The sequence below is a fragment of the Canis lupus genome, chromosome 1 (genome assembly GCF_048164855.1).
Source record: "Canis lupus baileyi chromosome 1, mCanLup2.hap1, whole genome shotgun sequence".
Lineage (NCBI taxonomy): Eukaryota > Metazoa > Chordata > Mammalia > Carnivora > Canidae > Canis > Canis lupus.
The window spans coordinates 26,821,359-26,833,014 of record NC_132838.1 but is presented as its reverse complement, the minus strand read 5'-3'; the positions used below and the strand labels follow the sequence as shown (position 1 = coordinate 26,833,014).

Here is an 11,656-nt window from a genome sequence, read left to right as displayed (position 1 = left end):
AGAAGCAGGCTCCATGCAGGGAGCCGGACATGGGACTCGATCCCGGGACTCCAGGATCAGGCCCTGGGCTGAAGGCTGCTCTAAATTGCTGAGCCACCCGGGCTGCCCTTAATCATTCATTCTTAAATTCATTCCTGCTCCTCCTTCTTTTTGTTTCTTCCTTTCATAAATATATATGACCACATGCCAGTCATTGTGATGAGCTCTGGAATACAGAATAAAATATGGTCTCTGACTCAAAGAACAGCTCATTTGTGGAGAAAATTGACATAGTAACCAATGGTTCTCAACTCTTTACTATGGCTTACATGGTCCTCTACAGTCTGACCCCTAACTCCCCTCTCTCATTATGCTTCGTCTTCCTCTTTGCTCCAAACTTTCGAGATTCTTCAGCCTCATTGGATGGATTTCTCTCACCTGTGCCATCACATATGCCCACTTCCTGAAACATTACTTCTCCCCTGTACTTCTCATTTGGCTGGTGCCATGTCATCCTCCAAGTTTTTGTCTGAATGCCTCTTCTAAGGGAATTCTTTCTTGAACCATAAGACAAGATTAAGTTCTCCTGTTAATTTGCAAATATTTGCATAACACTTCTCTTCCTTTCTTGACTGGTGGGTTTAATAAGGAGAGTTGTAAATAAACATATTCATTCTTTTCTCTTTTTTGAAAGAGACAAAGAACATGCATGCAGAGGGGCAAAGGGAGAAGGAGAAAGAGAATCTTTAAGCAGGCTCCACGCTCATCATGAATCCTAATGCAGGGCTTGATCTCACAACCCTGAGATCATGATCTGAGCTGAAATCAAGAGTCAAACACTTAACTGACTGGGCCACCCAGGCGCCCCTAACATATTCACTCTTATATCCCCATTTACCTAATTCAGGAATAGGCACCCAGTATAAATTCAATAAATACCTATTAAATTAAAGAATTTGTTCAGCATATAATAGAAGCACAAGTGTCATCCATGTGGCCTTCATTTGAAAGCTCTGGATGAATCTCATAAAGTCAAGTGGATATCTATCATACCCAATTTCCCACCCTCTGTTCTGATAAAAACAAAAACCAGTAAATAAAACCAGTTTTGATCTCTACTAACCATGCCCTAATTTTTTTTTTCCTAATCTAGGGCCACACATAACCCCTTATCTACAATTCTGAAACTAAAAAAAAAAAAAAATCTGAAAAGATAGTTTTTCCATAAGTGTGGAAACACCCTGATCTTAACTAACAATGTAATAGTCTTTATCTCACCTTATATGCACATTGATATTTTGCCTCGGAAATATCAATGTTATTAGTCTTTATCTCACTTTGTCTGAATGTTTGTTCTACTTCAGAAATGTTTGATTTTGAAGCTCTCCAATGATCATATATTTCTAAATTTGAAATATGTCTGGTGTCAAAAATTTCTGAGAAGGAAATATGAACATGCATTAATGTATCATTTTATATTTTGTGCAAATTATTCTATCAATGGTATCTTTTTCCAATGCTCTCCTTGATTAAAATTTTTCCCTACTGAGAATAATAGAAGTAAGATGTATGGAATTTTAAAAACCTGAAGTTCCAGTAATAAGGCAGTTCAACAAGGAACTGATATGGTTCCAACTGTCACTGGAACTGATATGGTCCTGGATCCTAAACAAAGGTCCAGAACCAAGAGCTCTTCTTCAGGCTTCATTTTTAAAGTTTATAGGATTAATGAGGTGAAGTAATCTTGCCAAACTCCTTTATTCTATGAGAGAGGGTGAGGGGGAAGAGGCCCCTTGGGGCCAAGCTTTTGTCCTGGGTCACATAGCAGGTGTATGGCTGTTCTATATCTAGAAAATAGTCATTTGGCTCTCCTTGTTTAGTGTTCTCTGGTCTCTATCAAATGATACCATTCAAAAAACAAGGTGGAAATATAAAAAATAGAACCTCAATGACCTGAAAAGCAAAGGAAATGTTACGATAGCTTCATTCCTTGTGTTTTCACAGAAGCATACTTCTGTACCCTAAGCCTGACCCCTCCCTCAGACCTCAAATGTTAGGAAACAATCAAGAGCATCACTCCTTGGACCAACTATGGACCAAGAGATTGGTGAGCAAGATGACAATGACAGGAACCTGAGAGAAAGGGGTTACAGATGTGATCCCAAACCATGGGAAAGCACAGAGTGGGTGGGCCTAGAAGGAAGTTAGGAAGAAAGACTTCAAGCATTTCAGAGATAACAGTCATTATCCCAGCCTGAGCCTCCAGAAACTAAAATTAGGACAAAAAGAAACATGTAGCTAAGAAAAGTCCTGTCCAGGGAGCTCCCAATACGGTCAGCGTTAACAATGAAAACATGAAAGATGGAAGAAAGACTTTTAGCAGGGACAGAAAATAAGTTTGCAAAGCTCTGTTTTGAAAACATGGGAAGAAGAGTACTAAAAGTCACTATATTTAGGAAGGGATTTTAGTTATTAAATATATATTTTTAATAATATAGATCATGAATATATATAAATATATTATTATATATTATAAATATATTAAATAAATATATAAAATTATTATATATTTATGATCTATATAATTAAATATATATTTAATAACTAATATATATATATATCAGAGATCCATGCATTTGCTTGAGGTAATGGTGAATGTGGGCAAAAGGCTGAAAGGTGAGAACTCTTCCACTTTCTGAAAACAAGAGTGATCTTGGAACTAAAAGAAAGAGAATAGAAAAAGCCAAAAAAGAACTGAAGTCTGACATAACAGAAACACCATCTGGTGTCTGTAAATGAACCCAAGCCCCCACTGAGACATGATAATAGGGCAAGTAAGAAATTTTGCTGCCCAGCCAGTGAAAATAGCTAAGAAAGGATGAACACTTGAGTTTTATGCAGAAGTAATGACCACAAAACACAAGGTATTTACAGGGAACCAAATCACACTTACGAAGTTCACTTTTCTCTTAGGGAGATAATTCACGAACGAGGGAAGTGATTTCATAAACAAGATGGTTGGATTGGCTTGACTGCTTTACAGCGAACTGGATTGTTAGGTGGAAGCTCAGTGCTAACCAATCACCGCAGAGGGAGGCCCAGGGTTACCTCACAGGGTTCCATTCTCACTTCTGTCAGTTTCTACATTTTTATTGGAGGATGAAGGCAGCAAATTTTCACTTGCAAGTGAAGAGTCAGTCTTGACACTCACCAAGTCAGTCAAAGTGGTAGAGAATAAAATATTCTTGGCGACAGAGAAATGTGGCCTGCAGCAGAACAAAAAATGCCTAATGGCTTAATTGGCTTAAGTGACTAGGCACTCCCCACGAGCTCATGCCTCCTGCACAGATGTAGCGTTCCTGAATGAGGGAGACCGAATCCCTCACAGTGCTACTCTAACCAGACATTCCTGGGAGTGGTGCTCATTTCTGGGAGCAATGCTATACTGCAAAAGGCTAAAGTCAAAAGACAGACAACTCAAATTAGGAATAGAAACAGTCCTCAAAATTATGTTTCTGGGGAAATTTTAAACAATTGGAGAATTTTTAACCTCAAGAGTGGACTTCGGTAGGATGTGATCACTTCCTTTATATAGGTTTGTCACACAGAAAAGGGATTTTTGCTCTAGGGGACCCAAAGATCAAAACCTCAAGAATATAAATTTTGGTTCCGTATAAGCAAGTTCTCCAAGGAACAGAATTATATTGCCTCCTTCTGTCTCAGAGCAGGCAGCTGAACAAAACCCTGGTTCGGTGTCAAATATTCTCAAACTTTGAGTCGGGTTTTGAGCAACAATTAAGGAAGATGCTAGAGAATCCTATCTCAGTAAAGTTACCAACTGAAAAATGTTGGTAGAAGAAAAGAATTTGTCCTTTTCTTCCTTCTGTATGAATAGACTCCACTGAGTTACCATAAAGACATGAAACAAAAATGCTACTGAAAAATGGGCAAAGCTAAAAAAAAAAAAAAAAAACTTATCTTAAAAGAATGCTTCTGTTCTTAGGCTCTGAACTGTGTAGCCTCAACATGGAAACTAAAAATGTGAATTGTGGCCTGTACCATACCACTGGGGGAGCACGGGATGGTTACTGACCATGCTGTTTGCCAACCCATTTCAATGACATACAAAACCAAAGGTTTTAACCTACAAAAAATGTGAGTCCAAGAAAGCCTTCACTGGAACTCCTTCTATGCATAACTCTGAGTTATCTACACTAAATCGTATTTATATATTTGGCAGGCAAACTGCTGAAATAAAACCATTTTTAAAAGCACTGATTTTTCTATTAATCTTAAGGCACGAATGGAATTTTTTTAATGTCAGCCGAATGTCCACAGTGAGAACTCAAGAGCAACCCACACACTTCCTTTCACTCTGTGAAATGTTATATGTATATGTTAGAAGGACTCTATGAATAAATACATAATCTAAAAAATTCAAAAAGAGTGAATTAAAAAAATGAAAGAATAAAAACAAAACAAAAAAATCTGGTCTCTCACAATTTCTAAATGAGACAAGAAAAATGCCATTTAATTAACAGCAACGTCTACCAAATCAGTTCCAATGCTGAGAATGTTGCCCAAGGAGGTAAGTCTTGCATCCCAGTCAATTCTTAAAAGAAAAACCAAAGTGCCACCATCTTGTCAAGTCTTGACATGTTTTCAGATTGTGAAAGATGACATGGGGCAAAGAGAGCAGCCTTCCCATTAGTTCGTGAAGGTTGAGAGTAGCTAGTAATTCCTGGCGGAAAACGTTATGGAAAATTCGGTAGAAAAAAGAATAGATTGCCACATTTCTGCTGCCTCAGGATAGGACCACAATCAACTGGTCATATTTCCCAGGGAGAGAGGAAAATATCCAGGCAAAGGCTCCTCTCATGGCAGTGTTTTCAGATGTCCAGAGAAATCCCCGAGGCTTTCTGGCTGGCTGGCTAGCGGTGGGGGTATCGCACAGTGCAATGGGCTAGCCACGGATCACTGGGCAGGCACACACCTACAGAGCAGAACTACTGGGAGTCCCAGGTAGCTGTGCTTGCTCAAAGACATGCTCTGTGCTATCCAGAAATCAAGGGAGATAAAATTTATGGTGGGAATATGTGCCTTCTGAAATGACTAAGTTTAGAATTTTCCATAACTATTACCAAAGTTACACAATATGTACTACTGCTCCCCAAATAAGAGGAAGTGGGTTTGTGTTTCTTTGTTTGAATGATACTCCTTTCCTTTTGTCTTTTTTTTTTTTTTTTTTGAGCAGACTGGGCCAATAATGATTTAAAAATGCAATAATTACCTAACTGCATACTATGTAGTATTCATTACAATAACAATGATGCTCCAGAGATACGTTAGTGAAGTAGTGGTTCTCAAATGCCAGTCTGGACTGGTGTAAACATTTTTACCAGTACGTGCCAAAGTTTTTATCAATATATTACAAAATAAGAATGCAGTCGTTTAAAACACTGAATCCATTCTATTTATGAGTTTGCCAATTATTCTAATATTATGCCATTTTCATTCTCTGGGTATTAAGGGAAAATCTCTCTAGGAATAGAATGGCGGTAATAGGGTGGGTAAGACATGTTACTGTTTTGCTGCCTGAGGTCACATACAGCCAGAAAGTGACAAATCTGGAATCCATGCCCAGCCAATGCCACTCTGGAGCCCATGCTCCTACCCAGGATGCCCCACTAGCTTCTTGTACCTCAGTTCCTCCTTCTGAAAGATGGAGAATAATGAATGCACTGTCCTTGGGTTGTGAAAATTAATGACTTAGTATTTATGCAATGCTTCAACAGTGCCTGATGTGTAGCGAGTTCCATACGAGTCATCGTTCAAAACAACAAAAAATATTCACATTTTATCCAAATTACACAGCCAGTAAATGGCAGAGCCAGGATTCCAACCCATACGGTTTAAGCTGTGTCTACACCCTTCACCTGCGTGCACCACTGCTTTAGAACCATGCTGATTCACACCATTAAACACAAAATGGGTGTAAGAAGCAACCACTAGGTTAAGTTATAACCAGCTTCCAAAGTCTCTGGGATGAAGGCAGTCAACCATGGAAATGGGTGGTTGCCTTGTTAGCAATTACAAAACTAAAAATCTCCTCTGGATGGAAGGAAAAGAAGGGAACCAGGTGGGCTGTATTCCCCAGAGGTCTCAGCACTCCTGCAGCTGTTCTATGGGGTTAAGGGGCTTAAAATAAAACCAGGCACAATTGCTAGCATGACCTAGCCGTTCCTCATGCCCCTGCAGGAGAGAAAAAGTTCGTAGAAGGAATAGGCATCAGTTGGTCTTTAAGAAGTCTAGATTTAGCATTAGTCATTGGCTTGCTTCTAAATGCTCTAACTTTTCAAAAGAAGTGGTGCTTCTCAAAAGCAGACACACATGGCATTTTTCAATTATCACCAAGGCTCCATTCAAAATAAGAGTAGGAAGCATGTTCCTGTCTGTATGGAAGGAGGGAGAAAGAGAGATTTTGAGTTGTTTGCCATCCTCTCTAACTTAGGCAGCTAACTGAAAGAAAAGTGATAGAATCCTTACAGGTTCCACAGCTCTCTCTGTTTTGTCTCTTATTTGTAATTTATTAGCTCAATGTAAACATCCCTGTTCTTGTTGCTGCCAGGTTAGGAAAAACTATTTAGCCTTCCAGGAAACCACCAGCACTTTGTACTTATATCTTGATGAGTGAAAATTTGATGGAAGAATGAGCCAGCAGGATTGCGTGAGTGTTTGGGGACCCATTACATGTTGCTATTTCTACAGTGGATCATGCCAGAGAATGATTTTGCCAATTAGCACGGCCTTCACAAAGCATCCCACATCAGGAGAGCTGGCTCATTCACGTCCTCTCCTGCAGCCTAACTCCAAATCCAGCACAGGTCTTTCATCACTTGTCACAGTTTTGTAAACAGCTCCAACCATCTGAAAGGGTTTTCCTTCTTTTGCCGGTAACTCTGTTTACTGTATATGTACAACACAAGTGATGGCATTTTGTTTGGAACTTCTTTTTTAATTAGTTTTTCTGACCAGGGATCCATTGTCACTGAAACAGATATTGCAGGGTCCAATAATAGCTCTCAGCTGCCAAAGGCAAAATAAGAAACTGTGCCCAGACCACGCAGAACAAATGACTGTAATGAGGGGATGCTCAAGACCAAACAATAGAGTGAGTTAGCATTTCATGTATGTAGCAAGTTATGTGCCAGCACAGACTATATGACAGGGTTCTTGCATTCCCCTCTCTCATGAACAACCAGTCCAAAGGGCAGGACAGAGTGGGTGCTTAGCTTGCCCCACCCCAAATGAGCATACAGACATGCACACTCAGGAACTATAGTTCAGCTAACTCACTAATTGGAACTAAAAGATCCTCCCACACACTCTTACCCAGTCTGTAAAATTAGGCAGATAGCTCCATGTAAAGTAGTTTAATATTTAGAAATGACAACCAAAAAAAAAAAAAAAGAGAGAGAGAGAGAGAGAATGACAACCAGATTTTTTTTTTTAATCAGTAAACATAAAATAAATGCAACACAGGTACCAGAGTGATATGCTGGTCAGCATTTTAACAACAGTCTCTCTGGGGGAAAAGTCCTGATTGTAGTATTTTCCAATTTCCAACGTGTAAATATGCCCACCATGATGGATTTCAAGCTCTCAACATGACATCCCAGAGCACTGAGTAGTGGTCACTTACTACTGCTCCATTTAGACCCTGGTCCTCCATCAAGCAACATCAACCTCATCTGAGAGCTTGTTGGCCCCCACCTCACAGTCCTGAGTCAGAATCTGCATTTAACAGAATTCCTAAGTGGTTGTGGGGCACATTAAAGTTTGAGAAGAACTGGAGCACCTGGGTGGCTCAGCGGTTGAGCGTCTGCCTTTGGCTCAGGGAGTGAGCCAAATATTAAAAGAAAAAAAAAAAAAAAGCTTGAGAAGAACTGAACTAACAGCTTGAATGGTTGCTAATTTAGGGAAGTAAATGACGTATATGTACACACATATATAATTTGTTATAATTAAAAATTAGCAAATATATACATATTCACTTTTTAAGGGCTAGAATAAAAAAAAATTTAAAGAAAACCTTCAATAATCAAGATGCTTCAAGACAGCTGCAAAGAATTGCTGCAAAATCCATAACACCCCAAGATTTTTGTTTAAGTAATTCTGGATAAAACATGTGTTGCCATTCCTGTAGCTTTGGGAGTCAGAGATTCTGCTGTTAAAACTTTAGAGTTTAAATCCCAGCTTTCTGCCATGTTTGCCAGCAAAGGAACAGTGTAAAAATCATTAGACCTCTCTGTACCTCAAATTCCTCATCTATGTAGTGAGGGGGGTGGATATTATTATTCCCTACCTTCTTGAGTGGTTGTAAAGAACAGTAAGATTAAAGTGCTTACCCTGGCCCCTGGCATATAGTATGCTCAGTAAACTTTAGTAATTATTACTATTTCCTAGAGAGGAAATATTCCAAACTATTCTCTATATATCAACCCTAAAGTATGTTTCAAAATAAGAAAGATATCTATCCTTGGTGTGCCTTCTAACAATTCTGATTTTGATCCAAAACTTTAGATGGTTCTCACTCCCTAAGATTTATAAGCAAATATAGCAATGAAAATTAATTCTAAAAAATGTCCAAATTTCAGAGTGACTCATTCGAACTTAGGGAGTCACCTGAGGTACTTCTGGGAGGGTCTAAAAAAGAGACTCAAAGAGGAGAAGGCCTCGTCTGCTCAATTGTCTCTTGTGCAGGTACTGCCTTGAACTCCGTGTGATGGTGACTCAGGGGCATCCAAGATGGCAGAGAGAACAGTGGAAAGAACCCAAACCATTGGGGTGCCAGAAGCTCCTGAACAACTGAAGCAGTGCCACCTGAGGACTTTTGTCATTTGTGATAACAAATAGTCCTTAATGTTTAAACTAGATGAGTTTACTCTTCTTTCATTCCTGGGATGCCTCTGAACCCCTGCAAATCTCTTTAGGTTAAATTGAGGCTCAAAGTGGTTAAATAATTTGCCCAAAGTAGCAGTTTGTGACAGCCAGGCTTCACAACACCCGAGGGTTTCAGCTGGGTGTTTTTTCTTTTTCTCTTCCCTTCTCCTCTCCTTTTCTTTTCTCCTTCCTTTTCTTAACTAAGCTCACAATAAATTGGACCATTTCAAAATTGTCAGACAGCCAACACTGTCTATTTGTGTATGCAACATGTCCAAGGGTATGATTGCTGCCAAAATGTCCCCAGGAAGTTGTAAACAGCCAAATGGGCATTCAACTCCAAATTCTGTACTTTGAGTAGACTTTCTCTAAGTAACATAGGGGGGACAGCAACTATGGTATAAAATTACACCAACACAAATCCAAAAAATTACTAAATTATGAAAGAAAAAGAATACTATTAAACTGGCTATTTGGTATCATGTAAGAAAAAGGCATTGATTTATTTTCTAACTTTTGCTTTATACAGCCAATATTGTTGGTATAACCAAGCCTATTTTCCCTCTGAAATATGCAACTCCTGGAAAATTCATTCAACAATGACTTACAAAGATAAATTTAAAAAGATCTAATCAGGAAAAAGAAATTACTTCAAGTGATTTTAATGCCAGGAATTGGCTACATAGGTGATAGAGAACCTGAGAAACCACTTGTGATAGTGAGGAGCTTAGTAACAAAAAGGAAATCATTGCCACTATTCTAGGCTGGATGTTCAAAGGGAGAAGATGCTATTGTAAAAACCAATATTGTTCGGAAAAAGCTGGAGCAAGTAAGTATGGTGGGAACCAGCACTATGGAGGAGTCATTGCTAAGATGCCACCTTAGGCAGAGAGTGGGCTAAGAAATACCTTCACTTCTCTCTTCTCCCACCCTCTTGCCCCCTATAGAGCCTCCCATTGATCAAACCCAGTCTGCAGCCAGGTAGCATAAGAACCTGGGAACTGGGATCCCTGGGTGGCGCAGCGGTTTAGCGCCTGCCTTTGGCCCAGGAGGCGATCCTGGAGACTCGGGATCGGGTCCCACGTCGGGCTCCCGGTGCATGGAGCCTGCTTCTCCCTCTGCCTGTGTCTCTGCCTCTCTCTCTCTCTCTTTCTCTCTCTCTCTGTGTGAATATCATAAATAAATAAATAAAATTCTTTAAAAAAAAAAAAAGAACCTGGGAACTATAGCCTGCAAGAATCAAGATCAGAGCGGAGTACTGGAAGAGTGAGCCATGGATCCATGAACAATGAGCCCAGGATCCTCCCAAGGACTTTCATTCCTTGTAAGAAAACTTCCTTACTAGTTTGGTTTACTATTGAGCTTTCTCTTAATTCGATTAAAAATGTTTCAGAGGGAGCACCTGGGTGACTCAGTCAGTTAAGCATCTGCCTTCAGCTCAAAGTCATGATCCCAGGATCCTGGAATCAAGCCCAACATCAGGCTCCTGCTCAGAGAGGAGTCTGACTCTCCCTCTCCCTCTGCTTGTGTTCTCTCTCTCTCTCTCTCTTGTTTTTCTCTCTCTCAAATAAATAAATAAAATCTTTTTTAAAAATCTCAGAGGAACATGTGGGTCAGAGATATTTTTATTCTACCTTAATAGGTCTCCAGGCAACATATCTAAGAATTGATTAAACTTGAAAATGATAGGAATTACTTTAACTCTTTAAAAAGACACTTCAGCAATGAGACTATTTTAATTGGACACCAAATTGCAAGTTGGTAGGTGGGTAATGTCCCAGGCTTTAAAATAAATATGGGCAGAAAATGGGCAGACATGGGGCACAACTGAAACATCCATCCACCCTCACACTGTTTTATCAAACCAAAAGAAGGAGGAGGAGGGGAGAGGGAAAGAAGGAAGGAAGGAAGGAAGGAAGGAAGGAAGGAAGGAAGGAAGGAAGGAAGGAAGGAAGGAAGGAAGGAAGAAGGAAGGAAGGAAGGAAGGAAGGAAGGAAGGAAGGAAGGAAGGAAGGAAGGAAGGAAGGAAGAAGGAAGGAAGGAAGGAAGACAGGCAAGGAGGGAAGGAGGGAGGGAAAGAAAAAGAACTGCATTCAAATCAGGAACATTTTAACTACTACACAAGTCACAACATGGATATTAATAATGACCATTTTGCCTTTAAGTTTCTAATAATTCACATGTCTTGGAATATTTTGTCTCTGAAAAACACCTATTCGTCTTCTGTAGTCTAACTGTATTTCTGTTAGCTGGGCTGATGCAAGTGGCTACAAATTGTGTTTTATATATTTGAAAGACATATATCTTTCTTCTCCTACATAAGCTCTTTCTTCTCCTACATGAGATTTGTCTTAAAATGAAGTAACACATTTTCTGAAGATTTCAGAGTTTTATTCTACCTATTTTTCTATCCTTCATGGTGAGTTTGCTGGCTTATAGCCCTTGCCAAGAAAGACGATTCCAGTCTCATTCTCAATTTTAGACTATGTGGAGAAAAGTCCTATTTTAATTGAAATTGAAATCCCACAATTATGTTAGAAGAGCACTTTCTCAATGGAATTTTTTTGGAAGGTTATCTTTTTCTAAGTTGTATAACTAGGAAATGAAACGGATCATCAAGAAAATTCCTTAGGTCTTTTGCATTGCCTATCGAGGAAATGCTTAGGTCTTATATCAATTCACTTTTTTCTTTTTTGCCCCTTTTTTTGTATTAAATGATTTTTATCTATAAAAC

General features: G+C 39.3%; 1 long non-coding RNA gene across 1 annotated transcript; it reads right to left on the bottom strand.

The window, feature by feature from the left end:
* Nucleotides 1-279: 279 nt before the first annotated feature.
* Nucleotides 280-3,184, bottom strand: LOC140632225 (uncharacterized). The gene is made up of 3 exons (XR_012029746.1): nucleotides 2,933-3,184; nucleotides 1,258-1,415; nucleotides 280-536 (listed from the first exon to the last, which is right to left on the bottom strand). It is a non-coding gene; the product is annotated as an uncharacterized lncRNA (long non-coding RNA).
* Between the last annotated feature and the right edge of the window lie 8,472 nt (nucleotides 3,185-11,656).